General features: G+C 38.9%; 1 protein-coding gene across 1 annotated transcript in view; it reads right to left on the bottom strand.

The window, feature by feature from the left end:
• Window positions 1–27123, bottom strand: part of ZFHX3 (zinc finger homeobox 3) — a 1295343-nt gene that overhangs the window by 922898 nt on the left and 345322 nt on the right. The window lies entirely within an intron of this gene.

Below are 27123 nucleotides of genomic sequence, written 5' to 3'. Positions count from 1 at the left end.
TGCTTGTCTTTTTTTTTTTTTTTTTTTTTTGCAATTTTCCTAGTCCTACCAATCACAAGGAGTGGTAAAACATTTAAGTTTTAAAAAATTGTTTAAACCAGTTGTAAGATTCATTGTCTGTAAAGAAAATTACTCTGGCCTCCAACATGTGTTTTCAATACAAATGCATCGCATAAAAAGTAAAAAGAGCTCTTGTCTAATATGGCAATTCTCGTGGAGCCATTTTGGTCTTTATAGAAAGATCTCACTTATATCTTGATAGAAAAAAAAAAGTGAAACAAAGCAGACTCTGCACCTTCCTCAGGCCTGTTTTATATTTCTCCCATGCTGTCTCCTAAAGACACTAGCACTTGATAAAAGTTCAGGCCTTTTTGGTGCAGAATTCTGCTTGTCATTTCTTTGGAAGTGGTTAAAGACATTAGCACAACTTCACCATAAAAGCCTGAACAACAAGTGTCAGGGACCAACTCCCCAGCCCCCAGCCCATGCTTCTTCCACTTTGCGTATTCCCAAGGGTTCTATATGGAAGAGGGAAGGTAGGATTTTCTTGGTTCCCCTTTTCTATACTCTCTGATGGAAACAAGGCTGCTGACACATTTTTGAAAATATTTCTAAAAAACTTGTACTCTTAGAATGAAAATCATCAGTTTAACAACAAAGTTTCTATGCGATCATTGCTTTGTGAGATAATCCCAAAGGCCAGGAAAGACAAATACTCTTCTATACAACCAAAAATGATGCCAAGGAAATCAGATGATTTTGTAATCAGATTACTGCAGGTTTTAATCCCAATTCTATTCCCCAACACTGTACAAATTATTTGGTCCCCCGTGCCTTTTTCCCTAATGTCAAAAGAGAAGCTACTAATCCCTGACTGACAGAGTTTAGATTAAATCATTTGTAGGGAAATGAAGTATTCAAAATGTGTGATTTGAATTTGCGGAGGAAACATTTGCTGTCATCACTTCCCAAAATCTTGGGGAACTCTTTTCCACATTTTGATAGCTCCCTACAGAGTATTGTCTCACCTTTCCCAAGAAGAACCTAAAAGCTGCATTTCCTGCCTTCTCTGTCATTAGGATTCTTTAAATGGAAAACACCCATGTGAGTTATATGGAGAAAGAGGCCAAGCGCTGGGGGTACATTTTGTGGGTAGAGATCACTAAGCAACACATGGTTCTGAACCTGTAGCCGTGGCCCCAGCTTCCTGATCACAGTAAAGGCTGCAGCTCCTGGGGCAAATCTGCTCTCTGGTGTGTTTCTAGGAGTCTTTGCTGGAAGCTCAGTTTAGGGTTTGTATCTCAGGCCTTCTTGCTGAGTCTGAGTTATCTATATCACTTAAAATCTCCTGTGACTTTCCCTAGAGTGGATTCTGTTGTGTGTAACTAAGGACCTCATCAAATACACATGTGAAAGTACTTGGTTTTGTGCTTGACACATAGTAAAAATCTATACATGTTAATTGTCTCTCTGTCACCCCCTGAGGTTTTGGAATCCCATTCTCACTAGCAAGGCAAGAAAGGAACAGAAAGATGTAAAGAAAGCTGTCTATACCAAAACCTCCATCTGTCAGCCTGAGATGACTCCCAAAAGTCATATGACTTTACAGTAAGTTCTGGTCTCCAAAAGACCCCCTGGTCGGCACAACTGGAACAGATTAACTAGTAGAAGCACTCTCTACAGGAATGGAATATTGAAAGTTAAGTTTTAGTATGTAGGCAGTGGGCAGAAAGTGGGGGATCGTGAACAATGACCCCAGAAGGTAAACCCAGGTGGAGGGTGACCCAGAAGAGACTGGGACTGAAGAGTGTGAATGGTAGGACACCAAAAACAAAAGCACCTTCTTTGCCTAAGGCTGTGTATGGCTTACAAAAACCAAAGTCATTCTTGTGTCTAAACAGAGAGATTCCTCCCAGGGAGCAGAGTACATGCAAAGACAGTCAGTTTTCAATCTCAGAAAAAAAGCAGAAAAGTGAAAAAATACACACTGACCAGAAGTGAACCCTGAGCATCCTCTGAATTCTCAAGTTATTTTACACAGGCATTTTTTCCAACATAGATTACTTTCCATATCATAAGATAGACATTTGTGCATAAACCTTAGATCTCCACTATACTCTAATGTGTGGCCCTTCCTTATGGGCTTTACATCTTGCAAAGCATCTAGCAGAGTGAACTACACTCAGGAGGAGCTCAACAGACATTTTGTAAAAGAATGAGTAAGTCCATAAGTGAAGCATGTTCCAACCACCTTCTTAGTTTCATAGTGTCTTATTAGTTACTGAACTCTGGTTAATATGCACATAGCCCAATTTTTCAGATAGAAAAATGATCATGAAGTATGTAATAATTCCAGCTTCAAATTATGAAGGCAAGTTTTGTTTAGTTACTCCTGCTTTGTGCTTTTGCCTTCTCTTAGCTTTCCAAAAGAATTTCTTTTATTTTGGTATGCATTAAACTCCTAATAGATTATTGGCATGTTTTACAATCTGGTGCTAGAATTTTATGCTCCTGCCTTCAGGATTTTACTCATAACTGATCTCAGCATACACACAGGCAGGGGCTTCTTGCAACTTCCATGGCCGATTTCTGTCACCTCCTCCAGAATAATTTCTCTACCACCATGCTTAATTTTATACTTGACCCCAAAAATCATCCTTCATTCAACCAAGGAACAGTTATTAACTATTTTGTGCCAGGCACTGTGCTAAATGCCAAGGATACAATGATAAACACAGAGGCAGGAGTAGAGCAGACATTAACAAAATAACTGTACAATGAATGGCACATTTGGACAAGTACTAAACAGAAGTTGTACAGAGTGACGTGAGAAAATAAAATAGGGGCACCTGACATAGCCTGGCATGGGAGTTGTTAGACATCCCTAAAGAAACCATATTTGAGTGGCATCATAGATCGGAAGTAGCCACACATTCACTACAGCTTCTCCCATGGAGAAGTAGTGACTATTTCCTCTCTCCTTGAATCTGGACTGGACTTGACCAATAGGATCTGGCAGAAGCAACACTATGTGAATTCTGAACCTAGGTCTCCAGGGACCCTGCAGCTTTTTCTCTGATGCTGTTGGAACAGCTCTGTGAGGGTCAAGCCCAGGGATCCCAACTGTCACAGTTGAAGGCCTAGAACAATGTTATCACAGTCGAGACCAGAGGTGGGCCATCCTAGGTGAACCCAGTTAAAACTGTTGACCCACAGAATTGTGAGCAACTATACGATTGTCGTTTTGGGGTGGTTTGTTATGCAGCAAATGCTACCTGATACAATTGAGATCTGAAAATAAGGAGTCAAACAAATGAACGATCTTGAGTGTGTAAAAACTGGCCAGGTTGAGGAAAGTTCATGAGGAAGCCTCCTGAGGCAGTTAATATTATGTGAGAAACTGAAAGACAGGTATGGCTAGGGCTCAGTAAGGCAGAATGAGGCACCTCTGTGAAGCCTACATGCTGTGTGTTCACTTAAGAAGCTCTCCATATCTTCTTTCCTGGAACTGAGAATTCCCAACCTCCCAACTGTCTGATGCTCTAAATAGCTTCTCTGCCTTGTTCAGTAATTAACTACCTTCACATTGTCAATTTCTTCCTCAACTCACCGCCAGTTCCAGGCCATAGGCACAGTGTCCTGAATCCTGATTTGGGGAAAATCTGAACTGCTATGACTCTGAGAAGCATCCATTTGTGTCTAAGAACATACTATTAACCTTGGGATGACTCTGAGCATCCTGTTCTTAGTCTCAGAACTCAATTTTCTTCAAGTGATAATGAGTGCTTATCACTCCCTCCTCTCCCCAAAACCTATGAAAATCTATCACTTTTCAAATAATTCTGGCCTCAAATGATTTTTGTCTTTCTTTCTTTATTCTCTCCTTATTTACTCCAGGCACCAAAAAATAATAATACAAATAAGGTAAAACATAATTTTTTGTCAAAAACAAATTTATCCTTGGGGTTAATCCTTCCTTTAACAATTTCTCTGCTGACTATGACAGCTGTTTGAGTTGGGTTTCCCTCAAAAGCAGGCTTTGATCCAAGGACTTGAGTCCAAGGAGTTTATTCAGGAAGTGAACCCAGGAAGGACAAGTGATGGAGTATGGAAAGGAGAAAAATACTAATGGTGCACTAGCAAGCCAATGACTGCTATGTGAACCTAGTGCTCAGTCCTGCTGGGGCATCACTGATGAAACCGTGTAGAACAAGCTCAGAATTGCTCCACAACAGGGTAGAGATGCAGAGTGCTTATCCCTCAACCCCCTTCATGTCCCCTCTTGGTTTGGAGTTGCCCCCAGAGGCATAAATTCTTGGCACCTCGTGCTGCTCAGTGCCTGTGGCCCAGAGACATCCCACAGACTAAGAAAAAGAGACCCTGGAGAGGGGAAGTTATGGTAGTCTGGAACTGTCCACTGCAACTACAAGTAAACATGGAGGTGGGTCAAGGGGATATGAGTGGAAGCATTGACAGCCTCCACCATACTAACATTTACTGAGAATGCTCTGTGAGCCAACTCTGATGTCAGATGCTTCACATGAGCTATCTCATGCAATGCTCAAACCAACGCTACGCACTCATTGTGAGATCTGTTTTACAGACAGGGGAACTGGGGTCTCTGGCCTGAGTAATTGGTATAGAGCCAAATCATAAGCCTGGTTCTCCTTCACTCACCCATGCACTTGAACATCAGGCAGCTTGGTAAGACAGATTGCAAGACATAGGCAAATTAAATGCTCCCTAGCATTACGGAAACCATGAGAAAGATGGTAGATATGACCTTCACCTCACAGTCAGTCACAACCTCATACAAAGCCAAACTAGATGTTCTCACCCATATTTTAATTTTGTGCTTCTTGGTTAGTCTAGCCATTTAAAAGTTTATACACCTAAAAGATGTGTCTTTTCTTTTTTAAACTACTTCATGAGTATGTAACAACACTTTGCAATTGTGCTATTTAAGAAGTACAGTTTACTTAGAAAGTATAGTGGACACATATTTTCTGGGCACCCAGCAGCCATGCCCCTTCCCAAGTGCACTGTGTTTTCCATAGATAATTGCTTCTCCTCCAGTAGTGCAGTAGGGCAGGCTTGCCGAGAAGCGAAGCCCAGGGGTTTGCTTCTCATTTGAGAATCTGTGGTGGCCTGATCCTTCCCGGGGTAGACCTGCAGTCTCAGCTTGACCAAGCAGAGGCCTTCTCATAAGACATTACATCTTGAGCAAGTGATACAAGAACAGAGAGAGGATGGGGAGTCCTTCACCGCAGCCACAACTATGGCCAGTGAACCAGACCATCCTCACTAGGGTGGGGTGCCATGCTTTCTTTTTCATACCTCCAGCCCTGCCGGCTCCTTTGTTCCTGCCCCTCCCTAAACCTGGTGCCCTGGTCTCTGGCAGGTGCTCATTGCTCCCCTTCTTTTCCTCCTAATAAATCTCCTTTGCTTAATTGCCCAGAGTAAATTTCAACGTTTGTAACTAAGAAGCATAACTGATAGAGACAGCAGACAACCTGATAGGGAAATCTGTAATGTCCATGTCTCTCAGTCAAGGTGGTACGATTTATATACATGCAAAGGTTGCTGAGTGGCATCTGTAGAAGTTTTCCTCTGCCCCCTCTGAAAGCGTATGCGGTTCTTCACCCCATCACGTAAATGCAAAGTCAACCTGAGGGAAACCCTCAGACACTGTACCAAACCTGAGCATATCAACTAAAAGCCTATATTTTTATTTGAATGCAGAGGATGGCCCAGTGCAAACATTACTCAGTGCACGCTGAAGGGTTTCTTTACATCTTTTTTTTTTTTTTTAATGAACTGGCTTTCCCCTCTTGTTCTATCACATGGCCAAGCTCCATATTTTTATTTCAATACTCTGCATTATCAGTTTATAATCTAAAGGCTTTAAGCCAGCTATTGATCTGCTTTTTAAAGAACACATTTATTCTTTCTCACAATTTCATAATCTTCTTTATACCATTTCCCCTCCTTGGAAGTTCTACCCTTTGAAAATGGTGAATGTTGTCCTATTAAATTTAAATTAGGGTGAAAGTGCCCAGTGCTCTCCGAAAGCCCTGGAGAGATTCGTCCTGGTCAGTATTCTTTAAGAATATGTCACATTAACCTCCCCAGTAGCTAGTAATGTTTACAACACTTGTTTTAAAACCTTATCATGGTCAAGGCACACATAAATGGTAGAACTTTGGGAAAATAGTTGGTAGCAGAGCTACAAATTCATAGCACAGCAACCTACAGGGTGTTTTAGAAAAGACAGCATTTTAAATACGACTCATGAATAAGCAAACAGCACCGACCACCCAAATCAACTCTAAGAGTAAACACAGAGGGAATGTTTAGTTAAATTTTAGATGCCATTTGACTAGGGAAAGGGCTAAAACTTATCAGCTGAGAATGGATTGTGTCAATACTGAAAAACGCTAAGCATCTGCAGAGAACTATCTTCAAGTAAAAGTTACACAAAAGGCTAACTGTTTATGCACCACAGATAAAATACACTCTCCTACAAAGAGCTTGCCCGTGCAAAAGATAACGAGAGAAATGCTTTAGAATGTGTAGGATATACATACATAACTTATTTGTGTATTTGCATGACTGTACTTAAGGATTATTATGGGAAAAATTGGCGTATACGCTGGGACTAGAAAACAATGACAAAACAGGCAGCTGTTAACGTGTTTCCATCTATAAATGCTGGCACGCGACCTCTAGAAGCCCACTGCCCTAATACGAAGCAGGGGTCTGCGGAGGAAGCCAAATTCATCATGCGCGGGCCTAGAAGAGAAGCCAAGGCATTGCTTGTGATTTCTAATCCTGCTTCCTGTTTGTTTAGAGGAAGGGTGTGGTCTTGTGCAGGAGCAAGTTTCCTGCAGCCCGGTATCTCGTCTTTTGCATCCGGGATCTCAGGGGGTGAGGCCAGTGCTTGAACAAAGCAGATGTTGAATAAACATTCGTTTAATTAAATCAAATTCTCTTCCATCTTCTGTGTCCAGCCTCAAAAGTGAGCATAAAGTAGCTCAAAAGAGCTTCTCGATTCTCTGGAAAATAAACCATTTGACTCCTTATTGAGCTATTTACAAATACTGAATATGTGTAGGAAGGTCAAAAATATCATCTTTTCCATCTCCCTCACTATGCATCTCTTTATACATTATATTTAGAGATAAAGGGAGCTCCCTGATAATCACTTTCTATACAGTTGAGGTTTGCTGCTTGTATTTCGCATTATGCTGGGAGAGAATCTCCCCGACCACTGAGCATCAGACATACCACGTGAGTTAGGTATTCCCTCTCAACTAGCAGGCTGAAGGCAATGCCAGTAACAAAGAATTGCCTCCAGCCAATCTTCGGAGCCGTGAAGCATCGCCATCAGTGTAGCAGTCATTCATCTGTTCAGTCCTACGGAGTGGCGATAAGCCGAGAGGAAAGAGAAACCAAAACAAGGACGGGAAGAGGAAAAAGCTAAAGCAAGCTTCAAACTAGTCCATCCCAACCCTCAAAACAATTCTTTCTTTTTCCCATGGAGCTGAGAAATACTCAGATAAGTACCCATTATTCTCTACATTTCTTCTACAAAACCTGACTTGGAAAATGGCATTTATGAAGCATTTGAGAACAAACTCCTTTTCCTTTTCTTTGCTCATAAAGTCACTAAAAGGAAAATGCATTCTGAGTTACAGTCCCCCAATCAAATTAAGTTCAAAGTCAACTCAGAACCACGAAGTGTTGGAGTCTGTTATGAGGGCTGGTGGGCAGTACCTGCCCTCCCAATATTAGCTGGACCTGAACATGAACATCAGCAGATGCTGGGCAGCAGTCGGGTGTGGGAGGAGGAGAGACACATAAATACCTCATTGCCTTCTTCTTATAACCTTTACTTAAATTTAGCTCACCCTAAGACCAAGTGCAACTCCCCAGCGAGATTTTTTTTTTAAATCTTTGAATAATATCCCCCATTGACTCAGCAGTTCTGGGGCCAAACAGAATCTCATCCTTGCTGGACTCCCATTACTGTTCTGTATGTACCAATGGACTGTGAATTCCAAGAAGGCCATGCGAGAGAGACTTTTGTGAGTCAAATGGGTGAGAATAAGTGGTCTAAATCAATAGTGTTTACAAGTTCTGATTGTTTACTTATTGATACAAATTTACATAAAGCCACTTAGTAAGGATTTGCACAGGCCATGGTACTCTGCTATGTCAGATTTTAGCCATCATGTCATAGTCTGGCTCGAAAGGAAGAATTGCTGGAAACTCGTGGGCCAAGAATGAGCAGCCTATTAAGATCTGAAAAGCTGTCATCCACCCTGAAAGGACTTGCATCAGCCACTGAGGATATATTTTAAACCGCCTGTCCGCAAGAAAACTTTAATAACGCAGCCTTGCTCTAATGTCTTGTGAGAGGAGAGGCAATTTTACTTCTTCTATTAACCCAACGTGATTACAATGGCTTATTTCATGGAATATTAAGTTCAAATTCTGCTCCCTGGGAGGACAATAAAAAAAAAAAAAAAAGAGTGTGCTTATGACTTTGCCCGAAATAGCCACAGGACCACAGCTCCTTGGTGCTTTTAATGCATCCAAGCAATAATCTACCATAATTCGCTAATGGTGAGATAAATTAGTGACCAAATAATAACCTGAAAAGATGACATCAAGATAGAAAGAAAATGTTTATCTTTTGCGAAGGACAGCATAACAAAGCTTATGGTAGTCTCTCACCAGTACCTCTTTTTAAAAAATCGAATGCTAATTGGATACCTCTAATGGTAGTTGTTTAATAGTGAGACCATAGCCAGGCTAGCCAGCAAAATAAATATTCACTCTGAAAAGCAACATGCAGCTTCAGAACCCCTGAACTATATAGACGCTTAGGGAAATGAAACTTGGCTTCCTCTAAGAATTCCCAGGGAGATCCACTCTCCTTGGAAATTATTTCAAAGAGTAATTGTACTTATGAAAAATGGCAGGTACACCATTATGAGGGTCATCTAGGATTTTCCATAGGTCCAACTGCAAGATTTTATAGCCAATTTTGAGATCCATATTCTCATTTTTAATTGTAGATGAATGACTGGTTGGAACAAGAACCATAATTAGTTACCCAATAATCCTAAAAGACAATAAGCATCTCTCACTTGGTTCCCAAAAGCCATGACCAACACTTACTCATAATAGCTTTCATTCTCCCATATGGCTCCTGTCTAATCATTCTCCATGTAAGTGGAAGGAGATCCTTTCTTAATAGCAGGAGACCGGAAGTTCATTTTCCCTGACTCTGCATGCCCTTTGAATAGTGCAGGAAGTGATGGAGATTGGTTAGTTACCTCGAATAAATTTAATTCACATCATTCATGGTGTGAAACTCTCCCTCCATCTGGGGCTTCCATAAACAATGTTAATTTCATGGAATGGGAGCCACAGCTTGCTTACCTCCCCCGGTGGTAGTGGTGACCAAAAGATTCAGCCCTGCACCAGCCTAGCTCATTGGAAAACAGCGAGTTCACCATCCACAAAACAAGATTCTTAGATCTATGGAAAGCATGGGTAAAGAAAATCCTGTTACTCAATTTATATGTGTTTCTTTATCGTAAGTGGCATATTCAGGTAAATTCAAGTACAGTGAACTTACACCAATGGCTCAGAAATGACACACTACCTTATGGATGTGATTTATCACTGTTCTTACTTTTTACAGGGAAAAAAACGCGTTTACCTTTAACACTTTTATTTGAGAAATGCAAATGGTAAATGGAATTATAATCATAAGCCAATGAACCTAAGGAATGCTGAAAGTGAAGTATACGTAGAAATGATGTTGTGACTCTAAAAAGGAAAAAAATGCATACGCATAAAATAATGCTTATTTTTACTCTCTCTTTAAAGGAGTTCCCTCTTTGTGGCCCACATGACAAAATGATCTGATAAGAGGAACGAGGCTAAATGGCAAACACCCCAACCTGATGTATTTCCTCAGCCCTCACCTTCAGATAAAAATCGTACAGAAATCTGCAAAACCTACAAGTATGCAGCACCACATGCTTCCAACATTTTCAGACACAACAGTCAGGAGGGGGAAAAAGGCAAAAAAAAGAAACAAACGTATCACTACTGAAAACAGTTAGTCTTTTCTCTTTAATGTTTCAAGATTAGGGTCAGACGAAGACAGGGGCTGCCTACACCATTCCTTGCTCTGTTTGTGAATGTGTGTACGGGCCCGTGTGTGACACACACATGTGTGTGTCTATCATTTTTATGTATATGTGTACCCAACATTAAGTGTGTGGGTAGTTCACATGAGATATATTATATACATACTGTGTGCATATTTAAGAAGAAAAAAAAACTTCAAACGGTAAAAATTTATTGCACTGTGAAATTAGCTAAAATTATGACAACTGTAAGAAAAAAATTATACGGGCAAAATTTGGGTCTGGTGGAAGAATTCTTTGATGTCTGGATTCCAATTTAACCCCCGACTGAGTTCTAAGAATCAAATGAACAAAGTATATCATACACCCCAAGTCTGCCTGTCAGCACTAGTCATCATTTTTTATTTTATTCTTTCCAGCTGCATGTATTTACAAGACTCTGTTCTGACATTTCCTCCCCTCAAAATGTACACACTCACTGCTACGGGCAGTTGCCAAATACATTTGTAAAACAGTTCAACCCTGTGTTTGTTTATTCATTAGGCATCTCTATCAGTCTCAATAAATATGTATCACTGTAATTTTTTACATTTGCTCTTACGTCAGACCTTCATATATTTGACTTATGGTTTTATGTTTGAATATATACAACCCACATTTGCAAAGTATCTCCTCAAATACATACTGAAAATAAAAGGGCATTTGCATGCAGAAATTCACCTATATGCTGCCTTACTGTCTAGGATAGATTAAAATAATTTTTAAAAGATGAGAATTATAATTGTATAGGTTTTGAAACATCCCTGCACATAGAGATAATACGGTATTCCTAGCTGGATCTATCTCAAGGATCCCGTGTAACTCTGAACATATCCACAAATGGGTGTTTTATACACATAATACACATAAGTTCGGCACCAGTGGACGGTTACACAGGCACCACACTGAAGATCAGCTAAGTCTGAGCTGCTTGTATATGCTGCATTCAAAAATAACTTTGCCCGGGTATAGGGCTGTTCAGTGAACTAAGTCTCCGAATATTTTAAGGCAGTTATGAATGTTTAAAATGTTAATAATAAATCTAGGTTGTTTAAAGGATATTTCCAAATAGCATAAAATATTTAGTTTCCCCCACCCAACCCATAAAAAGATAAGATTTATCACAAAATGTTTGAAGAATAATCAGCCATTTTTGGCTAATATATTTTAATATTTATACACATGACACATGCTGAATATAAATGATACATCATGCTTTCTCATAGTGTATGGAATTTATACAATTAACTGCAAGGTCCAATGGCTTGAAGGCACGTAGGTGCAAACACAGTTACAAGGTTTTGCTGATTATTGTTATAAATCTTATAAAGCATAAAGGCATTAAAGTATATTCTGTTTACACCATTCATTTTAAAATACAGCTTATAAAAATATTATTATTTCTTATTAAAAGATTTATATTTTTCTGGCTTTTTTCTTTTATGAGGTAAATTTATTTGCCTGTATTCAAAAAATACTTTCTATTTTTCTACTTCTAAATATGTGTTTGAAATATACCCTGAGATTCAATATCAGTTTTCTAGTTATTTCTCAAGGGTTATATTTGTTCATAATAATAGCAGCAAACATTCAGGCATTATTCGTTTGGTTTCTCCAAAGTGTTTAAATTTAAAAAGAATCAAATAACAAAAGCATGATGAACCAAATTGCTAATTTTACACACACATTATAGCCGTATACATATGTATGCACTTATGCATGTATATTTCCAGCACAACATTAATCAATGCCAAAATCATGTTATCAATCCACCTACACTGAACATTAAATGTTTTAATATTCACATAAATTGAATCAAAAATATACACGTGATTTTGCTTTTTAAATTAAGAGACTTTGGGCTTTAATGGAGATTTTTTCACTGGGTCTTTCCAGTCCTTCGTAGCCATATGTAATGTTTAAATATACTTGTGAATAAAAATCTGCAAGAAATTATACAACACGTCCCCAAACCGTCCGGTGTGTGAATTTTTTAAAAGGAGCTAAAGCCACAGCATATGAAATGTGAAATGGAAACATCTCGACGTCTATGTGCATGATCCTGGGGTTGTCCACCCGTTAGTAAAAAGCATTGGATTCTGCAGCTGCTTATCAAATCAGCTTTATGTTTCTGGAATGAGTTCCTGCTGCTGAGTCTGAATTTGTAGACAGTCATGAAAAAAATACTCTATAAGATTGATCTAGCTCAAAACAAAACCTCTGGAAGGACAAGTAAGTTTTATAAAACCCATGTACACCTAGATAGCTTAAAGATATATTAACAGTACGAACATCTGTATGGATAGAAATACATGCTAATATATTTAATATGTTTATTTGTATTCAGACCACAGACATATTACATGTCTTGCCTAGGTGTCAGTGATAAGATCCATATACGGGGTATATGTTTGTGTCATATCAGTAACATTTATTCAATAATTTGCATGTTTACATCAGCTAAAGTACATTATCACTTCCCTTTCTTTTTTTGCTTTTTGCTGTAACAAGTCTGGCAATCAAAAGGAAGGAAATAAATATAGAAATAGTTCCTTTCATCAACCACCCTGCCGGGTATTTGGGGCAGAAATTCATTAGCATGTTTTTTTTCACCATTCATTTGATAAACCAGAATGCTGGAAAGAATTAGAACATACAGCGTTTCTCTTACTTTTCTTTGCCATGAAAAACAAACTCTTAGAAAAGGTCCAGAATCAGCTTTGTTTCTTTTTTCGAATGGACCTAATGTCCTTTCTCAACCACCCGCACACACACACAAAACCCACCGTGTGCATCCACAGTCCATATGTGGCTCCAAGACAGAGCTGTACATTTGCAAGCACAACATCTTAAATATTGGAAGCCAATTTGGACTTACTAAAAATCTATGATCTGAGTGAGAAATCACGCTAAACAGAAGCCCCGGTAACTTTATTTTTAATGATGACTTTTTACAAAAAAACAAGGTAGGGGAGAGAGATCAGCAGGGTGAATGTAAAAATTGTTCATCTTAAATTTCTACAAACCCAAGTGTCAGGGTAAGCATGTACGGTGCATCAAGCATAACAAAATGAAAACGAGGTTGGGGGGGAGGGGGGTCCCAGGCACTTGCTTCCTTGAATCCCTCTGAATACATTTCACAATTCATCAGTTTTTGTCTTTCCTGCCACGAATGAGGACAATCAGACCAGACACCCATTAGATTTTTCATGCAATTTTTTTTTCTTGTTCATGACATGTTGGCAGGGAGGATGGCAATTCTGAAATCTTACCAAATGAGAAAAATGTCAGAAGCTGAACTGACAGCTAGTGGTTACTATGGTGATAGGTGATATTGAAAAAAAAATAAAATAAGACTCAGTTAATTCAAAAGGAATCAAGTTGGGTATTTTTAAGCCAGTTGATACAGATGAAAACTTAATCCTGATATTGGGACATTATCTTTTCAAGCTAACAGCCAAAGACACCATTTAGCTTAAATAATAACTAAATACACAGCTCATAATCTTGTGATTAAAAATAATGGAAAGAAATGGTATTGATAAATGGAAGTCAAATATTATTACCAAATGACTATCAGAGCAATATAGATTATACTCTGTGGAAAGAAGATTTTGTTGGGGGAGGAGGTAAGTTCACAGTTTAGCAAAATATTTTTTAAAAGAGAACATAGTAGCATCACAGAAAAAGGACTCTTCAGGGACAACCCACATTCTGTTAAAACACACATAGAGACACACAAACACAGTATTTCCATCTTCAAAGTTTATCTAAAAAAAAAGAAAAGGAAAGAAAAGAAAATCCATTTTGATTGTAATTGTCAATACATTCAACCTCTATTTTTAAAAGGTATTCACATAGGTAAATCCTCATTATGAATTTAAAAAAAAAAACAATGTATCTATTCTCCATATCATCATTTCTCTTTGGTTGAAATCCAGTTTAATGGTCTGACTATTCTTCAGGGACCTTCATAAGCAGCAAAATAATAATAATAATGTACATCTAGGCACCTTTTTCTAACACTAAGTAATGACAACTTCCCCTAGCTCAATCAATCACTGCCGTTATTTTTAGGAGCAATGGTTTCAAAGAAGGGAACAAAATACCATGAAAATAATACTTATAATTAACAAAAAAAAAATGCAATTGTTTGTCCCACATACAATACACACGAAATCCAGCTAAGATGGTTTGAAAAGGGGAGGGGGGAATTAGTTAATAAAAAGAATTCAAAGTTTTTTGGGGGTTCAGTCAAGAAGAATACATTGTCTTGAAAATCTTTGACAGAGTAACTTCTTCAAGGTGTCTCTTCACCTTGACACTAAAATGCTATAAGTATAATGGATTAATACCCGAAAAGTGTACTTAGGAAGACCAGAGGCAGCTCTCATTTTGAAACAGTGTAGTCTGAAAATATTCCATGCTTGCATATTTTTTCTATATGCCACATTCCCAGATCTAGTCTATATTTTTTTTCATTTGATATAGGGATATTAAATTATCTACTGTATCTTTTTTTTTAAATCAAATCTTTTGAGAGTTACAGGTAACTAGCGAAAACAAGATTCTTATTTATAACCTCAAGCTAGTATTTAATGCAAGGGGGAGGGGGGTACGTTATCAAGGAAGAAGCTCAGGGAAAAAAATTAAAGTCCTATTGGTTACAGGAAGCTCTTTTCCACTGAACAGACTACAATGCCATCTACTGGGAAAGTGAAGTTCAACTCCACTTTAAACAGCAAGGGCTAGTTTAAAAGGCGGATAGATGTAACTGGAGAGACACCCAGTCCGACACCCTTCACTGTTCAAAAAAGATAAGAAAAATATAGATATTGTCATTGAAACATCAGTTCTTATTATAGATCGTTATGTTCTTCCTCAGAGATCTCCTCCCAGCATTTTGCTTCTTAATTTCCAGCTAAAGCTTCTCTTTTTCAGCTCCTTCCAGCTACTCTTGAGTAACAAGTTAACAACACCCAGAAAAATAATCACCAGCAGTGAGCGACCTTGGGGGCCTTTTCTGCAATCTCTAGCTTGTGATTTGTACAAGCAGTTTGTGTTAGGATCCTCTCTGAAAAAGGTTTTTTTTTAAATCCCTGAAATCACAATGGAAAAGGCAAGAATCCTGGTGAGGAGGGGCGAAGAGCAAAGACACAAGGAGAACCCTCCACATCTTAAGCATCAAGTCTCTTTCTGTATCTTCTTAAGCTGCATGGGATGCAGAAGCTAAGGTATCTTTTAAAAAATAAAAATCCATCCAGGTTTTGCAAGTTGGTCTCACATTTCCGCCAGTGCATCCTTGCACCTGTGTGCGCTTCTTTCATTCTGGCAGGCTTGCTCTATGATTTTTAAAAGTGAGAATGGAAAGGATACAGGGCCACAGTTTCCCACTCCCTTTATGAAACTATTTGAGTTGAAGAAAGCAACATTTAAGAAGCAAGAACGGATGATAACCCCAATTAAGTAAAAATCTATTTTATAAGCACTATCAAAAAGAAAATAAGTTCCCACCTAAAAGCTATTGCCTATATATTCCAAGCATAGGCATAAGTAAACAGCAGAGATTCTCAACCTCCATGCTATTCACATTTCGGGGCAGATAATTCTTTGTTTTAGGAGGTTGTCCTGTGCATTTTAGGGTGGTGCACAGCATCCCCGGCCTCTACCCAATAGATGTCTCTGGTACCCCCCCACACAGCTGTGACAATCAGCAAGGTCTCCAGACATCACCAGATGTCCCCTCGGGAACAAACACTTGCCTCCTCACTGATAACTATTGTAGGATACTAATTTCAATTTTATATAAATTCATTCTCATATGATTTTCTATCTGGCGATGATTCATGTCGATGCATGAAATGTTTTTGAAAGATATAAGAATATGGCAGAATAGGTGTAAATGGGAGAGCAGCAATCTCCAGTCAATAATTTCTTTATCCTCAGGGATAATCAGGGCTCCTGACCTTTCCAAAGGGCTCCCTAACAAGTTAAAGGGAGGGAGCTAAAGGGGAGAGTTGCCTCATGGACGGTAGCTGTCAAAAGGATATGCCCCAGAAGCAAGGAAAAAATTTGCCGTCATGATGGGATCTTTGGGCAAGCAGAGGGGTTTAGATGGAGGATGGGGAGAATGGGGTGCTTTCTTCAAAGTGTTTAAATTAAGGGACTTTACCATCCAAAGGCAAAAAGTAAACTGAAAAATAGTTACCTTTAAATATGAAGTCTTCCCCCCCCCCCCGAAAAAAAATTGTTAAAAAATTTTAACAAGGGAAGCATTAAATTTTAATTTCCAAATCAGGGAAATAATTTGAAACTTCACTGTAGATTTTTTTTTTTTTAATTATCCCTCTGTAAGAAAAGATGAGCTTGAAATAAAGGTAAGAGGAGAAAGTGGAGCGGGGGGAGACAGGTTTACATTCAAGAGGACTAGTGAAGTTAAAATGGCAGCCAAGTTCAAGCTTAGGATAATGTAGATCTGTATTTACTTGAAAAGCTTATAACTAGAAGTAAAGCTTTTTAAGTACTATATATACCAGGACACATGTACAAAATTTCCACTTAAATTTCTCCATTAGAACACTGAGTAATTCTGCAGTAACTAACAAACTGCATTAGACATGCATTGTCTATTACCTTCTACAGGGATGTCAAAGTTTGGCTGGTGGGAAGTTTTCAATCAGATAATAATTTTTCTGTAGTACTCACGTGGAAAAAACATAACCACCACCTGTCTCCTCTCCCCTTGTTTACCAACAGTTTGGTGATAACTGGCAAGAGCAAAGAGAACAAATTTTTAACACTTGACATTTTCTAATACTCTGAAATCCTGTTTTTCCTTGTTGCAGGAAAGGGTATGTGGGATCGAGAAGGAATTGAATGCAAAGCAAAGTATATTCACTCTTCAAAACTGCCATCTCTGGTACCACATTCTTAATACCAGTGGCCTTTGTGGAGTGCTTCTTTCTTTAAATGAGCTGGACCACACATACTCATGCATTCAGAATAAGTCTATAGATGAACTGTCTCCGTATTTTTAAAGAAACTCAGCTTGTGCGGTCTGCTGATATCTGAGAGAAACAAGGAACTATGTTCACATCTCATTCACATAATGGATGGGGCTACAGTGCAGAGCAGGCAAGCCCCCTGGAAAGTGTTGTATTTGTTACAACATGCAAGAAAATTCTCTTATGTTTCTGCATTGAGTTTCCCAAACTAAGCTAGATTTCCAGGGCAGTATTCATGGATTACATTGCACTAGACCCAGAAAGGTTTCCTGGTAAAGATCTCATATACATTTGGGCACACACTTCCCACTCTGCCCGTGATTGTCACACTTGTAAATTTCAGCATCCCTATATACTCTGGATATTTGCTACGGCTTCTGCTACTAAGGCGGCTTTTTTAAATTAGTTTAAAAAAAAAAAAAAAAAGCTGATCATTACCTGTTAAGATTGTACAGGAGTATCTAAAAGAGTTTGTTTCGGTTCTCTATGATATTACCTGAGCAGTGTCTGCTAAATTCACCCACACCTGGCAGCGTGCCTCACGGTTCCCTTCCAGACAAAGACCCTCCCTTTGACTCCACAGAGAGGTCACTGCGGAAAACACTGGTGGGATCCAGCCTCTTTTAGTCTCTTAACTTTTATCGTCTATTGCTAGATTAGCTAATGATTAATTAGTTAATGTTTTCAAAGCACTTTGAAGATGAAAAGCACCGCTTAAGTGCTAAGTGTAAAACAGCATTAGTTATTCGACTCTGCAAAGAGTAATTAGCTTTTAAAAAAATGTTCCCCCCAAACTGATCAATAATGCTCCTGGTATTATAGTAGGAATGTTTGTCCCGCAGATCACTAAGACCCACCTCACGTTTTAAGGCTTTTATGCCGCGAGAGACGCAGAAATCCTGACCGAGGTTTATTGCTTAGTAACCTCTCAGCTTTCAACGTGGCTGGAGTTGGGCTAGTGATGTCATCTATACAAAACGCAGCATTTTTGCTGTCAAAAAAGCTTTAAAGGATTATTTAACAAAGCTAAAAGTAAAGAACTAAACTCTAGGAAAGTGGTACAGAAACATGATCAGTGAACTTATATTTAAGAAGAATTAAGCTTTTAAAGTTTTTTTTTCCTCCTCTAAAAAGCTCTTTAACGGTGGTTCTCCAGGTGGCCTCTGAATTTATTGTGAGATTTCACTTTGATGGCTATGAGTCCTCATGGGGACTATTATGTCAATAATTTCTACAGCAACATTTTATTCCAGGTACAGAAATGACTTAGAAGATACAGTCAGGGTCTGGAAATTCCAGGATCCTACTTTAAATTGCCCATACCAACCACTATAGAATGAAAAAAGATAGCTTTCACCATTTCTCCCCTTTCCAGCCCGACTCTTAAAGCACAGTCCCTTTTGTAAGCTTCTTGGACGCCAAGAGTCCTGAAAAAGCACTGGAAAAAGTTCAGTATCTTGTTTCTCCCATCCACTTTCAAAGACTTAAATAATGTAAAGTTAATGGAAATTATGAAGCTGAAACAGTCATCTCTATAAATGGAGATCTGAGGGCCATTTGTCCCCTTGGTACAAACATGTACTTCTCCTTGCTATCTACCAGCGGACCTTGGTCATAAACACTGAGGATTTGGGGAATTTTTTGAAAATGCCTGAGATTATTATGTTTAGTCAAGGTAAGAAAACAATAGTCTTTCAGGTGAAAAAGACTAAATAATTTCTGTTAGCTTAAAGACAGGTTTTGTTTTGTGGGTTTTCTTTTTTTTTCTGGAGGCGGGAAATTTCAAAATGATATTAAAATGCTGATTTTTGAGGACGTCAAGCAAATACTATTAATGCCACTCTCAAAATATGCAGTATTAACAAATTAAGCCTTTCACACATTATAAACTGTAGAGACAACTCAGCTTAGAAAATAAAAAGTGAAGCCAAACAAAGGAAATTTTACACGTGGGAACGTACATTCTTTATGTCTTCCCTCTAGATTCCAGGAATGAGTCTAGAGGGAACACAAACACTATAGCACATTAGACACATATATGTGTGTGTATGTATACATTACATGTACATACACACACATATATACAATGTATATACAATATATACATACAATCATGCACATTGCACCCACATCAATCAAGCATTTGCTGAACAAAAAGAAAACAGTATGGTGTGTTCAAATTGCCAGAACTAAAGCTTTGGTGCCAATATCACTGTCAGCCTCTCTTATGTGCACCAAAATATACTTGCCATAAAAGCATAGTAAAATCACTTGAAAGTGAAAAAAAGAGTGGGTGTAAAGAAAAGTATGGCCAGCTATTAGCTGATTTCTTCGCAATTTTCTAAGTGAACAGAAAAGAGCAGACACCTGAAATAATTTGCAAATCGCTGTAACCCAGACCCTAAAAAACATAAAACATGAGCGGAGTTTGGAAGGAGGAGGTGGTCAAGTCAGGGCAGCTGCTCCCTGCAAGGTCTCTAGAAGGGGGGTGGGCAGTAAACAGAGGAGAAGAGAAGAGGACCAGCTAGGAAAAAGGGGTGATTTTGACTGGAAGGAGAAGTTCCCTTGGAAATTTCAAGGATTATTTAAAATTCTTATCTAAATCTAGTTCCCTTCTGAATTTTTCTTATAATTGAACAAGTGTTAAACTGTATCAGGCTGTCACAGCTGTTCCAATACATGAACCACACTTATAGTAACAGCTTTCGTTACACATTTTTGTGGAGTGGTTTCCAGCATACTACGATCAGAGCTTGCATATTTTTATACTACTTGCATACTGAAAATAAACCCAACGTTTTAGATTATTTTTCTCATAGTGCATCTGGCATGTATGGTTTCTGAAAGACAGAGAGGCAATTGTGATTTCATACCTACTGATCTGAATACAACACCTTGTTTTATTTTTGTATATTATTCTCAGTGTTTTGGTTCAAGAAAAAAATGCTTATTTGGGGTGAATAAAGAAGTCCTGAAAAACTGAAACTTAACCAAACCATTATCCATGGGCCAAATGCTAATGCAATTTTTTCCACTTTCAGAATACCTTTATGCCGACATATCAAATATCCAGATATTATATAGGTGCGGAGGCCGTGCCATGTTACTAGGTCGGAGTCGTTAACGAAAGAAACGCGGAAAAATCAACACAGGCAAGACTTTCAATTAAACTGTTTGTTTCAGATTCAAAAGCACTTGTTCATTCATTCAGCCCCGAGTCACAGCAGTGTTTCCAACCACAGGTGACTGTTCCCAAAATGACCACAGTTCAAGACTTCAATTGTTGCTTCCAGAAATATTCCAATATTTGCAAAACACAGAAATTCCAAAATGCCTTTATTTAAGCCGGAATAAATAGACGATGTTTCAGAAACACTGTACAAAGAATAACCATCTTTCTGCCTAAGTAAAAATAATTGTGTTTGTCTGAACAGTTTTTGAATTAAATATGCACATGCTATTGCTTCAGAAACTATAAAAGAAATGATAGCCATCTGTTGCTTATTGTCCTTTTCGCAGAATTAGATCTTAATTAGCTGCAAATGCCTTATCTTTTCCCAATCATCACAGTACACACGTTGTCTAAATTTTACCTCTTGTTGTTCAAGCCCTCTAAATTAGTAGATTCAAAATTAGCCAGTTACAGCAATGCTTTTCACTTTAAATTTTAATAATAAACAGAGACATCTCCTTTCTTTTTTTTCCCCCAGACCCTCCCTCTTTTCTGAAAGCTGAAGGCTGCTGCTGAAAGGATTGAAAATCTGGAAAGAGTTTGGGGTGGACTGGCCAACCCCCTTTCATTTCCTTCAGATGTTTACAATCTAGCACCTTTCTGAAGACAAAGATGGGAAAAAAGCTATTTTTCCCTTTGACTGAAGGGTGAGACAGGGGGGTATTAAAAACTGATCAATGTAATTTTTTTCTCAGAAGTATTTGCACATCTGTGAAATAATGTAATTTATAAAAAAAATTCTTTTTATATGACATTCATGATTATAGCCTGATCTGGAGAATTATTCAAATATAAAATTAAATGTTCAAAAACTCACTGTGCTGTGGATGGCTGAGTTTATCCCAGCTGTGCATCAAACTTATATAATTCTATTAAAAGTATAAAAGTGAGCCTTTCTAGATCTCACTGAATCTCTGCAAAGGAGAAGTAGCGTTTTAAAAGGAAGTGTGACGATGTGCTTCTTTCTGTTTGTTTCATCTTCTTTTGATAAGCCTGCCAGGGCTCTAAAGATGGTCCACCATACTGCCCAGACAGGAACAACAACAAAAAAAGGTGATGGGGGGCGGGCTACTGGGTAATAATGAAATGTTCTGTAAAGTAGTTGTTTTATTATCAAAGAAAAACCTACTCTTAAAGGAAGGTTACAAACCTTTAAAGTCAATTCTTCTGTTTGGGTGAAATTGCTTGAGATATAACACGAGCCATCTGTAATTTAACGGGGCATGCTACTTTACTCCCAGACCCCCATTCACCCATCCCCATCCAAAAGCAGCAAGTGCCCCCTAATCGAGGGAAATTTGTCCTCCAAATACACAGTTTATAAAAACAAACTTTCCCTGACCAAGTGTTGGAGGAAAAGTTTTCATTCCCATTTACACGTCTTTGCATTGTCAGCTCTGAATACATCTGCCTAGGAGGGAGGAATTCTATGAAATATTGTCAAATTCAAATTCATCCTGTTCCTTGCACAACCAATTCAAGCTAACCAATAGTCAATGATATTTAAAACAATTGGAGTCCAGAAAATAAAAGACTAGTAAATCTCTTTGAAGTTACAGACTGAGACCCACATCCCAAATTCTGATACTTTTCACATCTCCTATTTTTTCCTAATAAAATGTATTTCTAAAGCACTTATTGTGAATTTAAGGTCTAGAAATAAACCAGAATTCATTTATGGATTAATATTATCAAATTTTAAGCAGACGGAAAAATACAATTCTTCATAATTTTACGGCACAAATTAATAGTCAAATGATCTCAAAAAAGCTCACATTAGGAAGAAAGGGATCTGCAGTTACCATTTTTAAAAACACAAGCAAAATAAGGGCCAAGAGATTGTTTCGGCTGCGTTCAGACAGACGGACTTTAATAACACTTAACAGAATGATGCACATAATGATCTCAGAAAGCAGTGCTCAGGCCTCATCCATCATGCCGAGGAGAAAAGGAAGCCTTCGACAGCATTAGGAATTCTTCGAGATCTTGTCAGTAATTCACAGCTCCTCCGTAGCATCACAACACAAATGTGCGTGTGTGAGACACTGACCATTAATCTAGGAGGTTTTTCCACTCACAACAGCATGCTGAGAATGTATCAATTGTTTCACCGGAGAAATGGCACATATGAAGCCACACTAAATAAAACAAGAAAAACCAGGGAGATATATGGATAGATAAACGAAGAGTGTGTTAAGGAATGAAAATGTTTTCTATCACTATGAGAGAAATCAAGGTAATGTCCCTAGTACATAAGCTAGGTGACTTGGAAACTGTAAATGTCCTGGCTGAGGAACCAGACTCTCACTGATTATAAGTTCCTATAAAGTTGCAACATTCTGTCAACATCCTTAAGTAAGAAGCCCTTAGGTGATGAGAAAATGACGGGTTTCCTTTTTCTGCTAAAGAGAAATGCAGAGAGGTCCACTTGCCGTCCTCCAGGCAGAATAGCCAAGTGAGCACCTGAGTTGTTTCACTCATTTTAAAGTTCTCATGGGGTTGAAAAAATGGAAGGGGGCTGGGCACCCTGATTATGAATAAAATAACCAGCTTATTCACAGATATCTCTAGCTTTGACAGTATGTCAGTGGCAAAACAAATTTGAACTCCCAACCCTCAAGATAAAACAAACACCAGATTTTGGCAGCATCTTCCTCAAAATAAGCTCTGTTCTTAATAGTTTGATGAGCATTCTAAAATAGACTCTGCTCCAGAGGAAAAGGTTTATAAATATTTGCAAAACAAACTCTTAAAACATTCCTCTGAGTCTCCTCCAAATCGATTTCTATACATACACTGTAACGATGACAGCTGACTGGATGTCTGGTTTATGATCAATTAAGCTGGTTTAACTTCCAACAATCATATACCCCACAGATGTATTTCTGTGAAGTTCAGTGAGCTACTCAACAACCAAAAAAAGCAGGCTCTTGTCAAAAGGAATGAAATGAGTGCTTTTTTAGAGTGGATGAATTAGAATAGGGCCAAGAAGGGGGAAAAAATACACAGGTGAGAAAATGTAAATACAAACTAATAAATGGTAATAATCACTATGTTTAAAGTCTTCTAAAGAAAAATGCAGGGTTTTGTTTTTTAAGAGCTTCCTGAAGTCTGTTAGATAAGTAAAAACAGGCCAAAACCACTTGGAAATTGGTGCGCAGTGTAAACAGAGTTCCATCTTATTTTCAACACTCAAAATATGAAAGGTTATATTTTTTAAAAAAAACCTCTTTTGCCCCTTTGGAGTGATGAGCAAATTTCAAGAGAAGACAGAAGTGCTAACTATACAACTCAGGTTGAGCTCCTTTACCCACCTCCTGGGCCCCAGCTCGGAATAACAGTTTATTATTCTCAAGTAACAAACTCAAGGGCAGGATAAAAACAGAGCTCCCAGGAAGTGGACGCTGCCTGGTCCCCTCCCTCCCCATCTGCGTCAGCCCACCTCTCCTCCCAGCTTCCTCCCCCACCAAAAGCCATAAAGCTGAAATGTCACTGAGAGCATCGCCGAGGTCTGGCAGTGGACAGATATTTATACTGAATAATGCTCACGTCAGGAATGAGTAAAACCAGGTTTAAGATTGAGGTTTTCGCAAAATAATGAAGAGGAAATGTCACGCTAGCAGCAGCAACGGCATAAATTGTGCTTATTCATTCATTATCCTTATCCCCTCCCCTTCCCCCATGGAAACATAATTTTTATTTTTCAAATCTACATGCATACGAAAGAACTTGGCTTTCACCATAGTTGCTTCTCTTTCAAAGCCCAAGACTAGAGAAAAAGATGATTTTTAAAGATTTTTTAAAAATTAAAAAAGATAGCCATGAGAACACATTTCTTTCTAGATTTCAATTCAGAGAGAAAAGGTGAATAGGATTCTCCAAACAAAATTACCTGGAGCTTTAACTTTTACTTTCTCTAATTGAACTACAGAGAAAATATCAGCTAAAAATGTCACCTCCTCAACAGTAAATACACTGCTCCTAGTAGCAAAGGAACTGGAGGAAGAAAAAAAAAGTGTTTACATTTCAATTGTTCAGATGTCGGTTGGAAAAGGATTACAAGAGAATACTCAAGAAGATATTTCTGTGGGCAACTTTCCGAGAAGATGTCAGGGCTGGAGGAGGCAAAGTGGGGGCTGCTTTTAACTAGAGACAGCTCGGTGAGGGCAGGGTAGGACGTAGGTCTAGTTAAGGTGCAGACAGATTTCAGGCTGAAAAAATACCCATAAGGATCCCCGTCCCCCCTACTAAAAAAAAAAACAAGCCCGTATCCCTCTGCCGTCTGGCAGCAAGCCTGCATACTTTCTAGTGCTGAGATAAAGACCCGATCTGCTCATCAAACACCTCCAGGCTCCGCCATCTAATAGGAACAAATTGGCAATGACTGCCCAAGCTAGTAACACAGGCCCACTGATTTGTAGATTGATACAGATGCCTAATGATCCCCTTGGGCAGATCAATAGGAACAATCCTCATCCCTGCCTTTCTTCTTTATTGGCCTAGAAGACTAAGGCAAGGGGAAAGCAGGAGGTAGAGGAGGCCGCGGTACTACCTGGAGACAGACGGAAAATAAGGATACAGGTGTTGATGTGTGGGAGGAAAGTCACTCCAGACCAGCGCTCGAGAACTTTTCTCTGGCTGTCTCAATTCATTCCATGTATTTGGCAGGCAAAGGGTGTAAGAATAGGACACAAGACGCTTTTCTATTAATAGTAGCCGTGCACACCCTTCAGGGAGAGCCAGCTTATGGTAAGCACAGCTACCTTCATCTGAGAAAGAGAAGAGAAATGACACAAGGCCAAGTGCCACTCCAAGAAGATGAGCTTGGTGGACAGAAAATGCCAAAGATGTGGATGAGAGTGAGTGAAAGAAGGTGGAGATGTGACTTAGGAAAACCTAAGACAGAAGGAACTTGAAGTGCCTATGATCAATGAGGGGCAATAACGATGAACATTATTTTAAATATCATAAAAAAGAGGCAAGCGGATTTATCCACTGTGTTGCTTCAACATGCTTAAAGCCTGCTTCTGCCCCCACCCCAGTTGGCCAGCTATTTCCCACACGTGGGTGTTATTCTCTGAGTCTTAGCCTTTCTCTTCAGTGCACTATCTCAGCAGGTTTTCTAGAAGTTGACAGTGGTTCGCTCTTACACTGACTCTTCCTCCTTCCAACCCCCCACCCCCACCTCCAGAGTTAGGGCTTGTTTTCCATTTGTGTATTATTCTTGTGAATAAAATTATCCAATTAGGAAATCCATTTAAAGTCCTTAACAATAACAGGGAAAAACTAATGGAGTTGCTTTGGATTTTCTTTTTCAATAAATTAATGTTAGTGATGTTCTGTGGATTCCTAAGTGCTCATTTATATCATCAGGGTTATTGCACACATAACAATTAGTCCTAAATTTCTATACTGATTTGTCTATATGGTAGGAAGTCTGTCCTCCTGAACCAGCAGTAGCCGAGGACTCACCAGAAGAAAACTTACTGGCAGACAGAACGAATTTGACTTCCAAAACAAATAAATCAATGAAGTCTAAAAACCTTTGTAGTTTGTGTTTATATTCTTTTTCTTCTTTTAATTATAGGAAAGTTTAAAAAAAAAAACACACACACACACACATACCCCTTTCCTCCCCCACCAATCCTTTTACACCGACTCCGTGTATATTTGCAGGTGTTGCATTCAAAATAACCACAGGAAGAGGGGGACAATGTTCAGCTTTTACTCCTGCGTTCAGACCTGCAACGAGCCGCCTAAGAATTCGCTTTGTTCAGTAATCAGTCTGGTTTGGTTTTGTTATTAAACGGAGATAACACCGAATGCCAAAGATGAAATTGCGTTTTCTTTATTGTCAACGGTTGAAACCCTTGCCACCCCACCGATCCGGTGGAAGAATTTTTTTTTTTTGTAATAATAAAAATGTTTTTAATCTCGCTCCCCTCTTTTTTTCTTTTTCATACGCACAAGAAAACTGAAGCTCCATGAAAAACCTTGGTATCCCAGCCCACTGTGTAACATCACAAATTAGTAATCTCTTTCCTGTATGTTGTATCTTCCTTTTTAAATAAAAGCAAACGTGGAGCGCCGTTAAATTTTGACAGCCAAGGGTTTGCACTGATGGACCAAACAATCACGTGCGCTGGAGCTCCAGCACTGACCACTTAAAATTCAAATTTCACACTAACGATAAGTGTAATCATGGCAATCACCACCACCATCACCATCATCACAATAAAAAGATGCATTCTGCTCGCTGGTGACATCAATCAAGTGTGTGGTGAAGATCAGAAGCGCTCTCCCCTCTTGCTCTCTCACTCCGTCTGTCTTGCTGGCTCCCACCCCTCCCCACCTCGCTGCTGCCCCCCCCACCACACCCCCGCTCCGAGAAGTGATCACATTTAATTCATTGCATCATTATGTCATCTCCATACTAATCTCTGCCCTCACACCTCCGCCACTTTGACATGCAAATGAGCTAGAAAAAAGCCACACATTAATATAAAAAAGTCACAGCAATCATGTCTGATTTCCTGCCTTCCAGCCCCACAACACTCCCTCCAATCCCCACCTCTCCCCCCATCTCTCTTTCCAGCACGCTGTGCTGGTGATCACAAGAAACAACAGCAATCTGTTGAAGATCAGACGCTAAGACAGGAAGGTGGGGAGAAAGATACAA

Source organism: Equus caballus, chromosome 3, assembly GCF_041296265.1.
Source record: "Equus caballus isolate H_3958 breed thoroughbred chromosome 3, TB-T2T, whole genome shotgun sequence".
In the NCBI taxonomy this organism is placed as follows: domain Eukaryota; kingdom Metazoa; phylum Chordata; class Mammalia; order Perissodactyla; family Equidae; genus Equus; species Equus caballus.
Note: the sequence above shows the minus strand (reverse complement) of the source record. Positions and strands in the feature narration are given on the sequence as shown.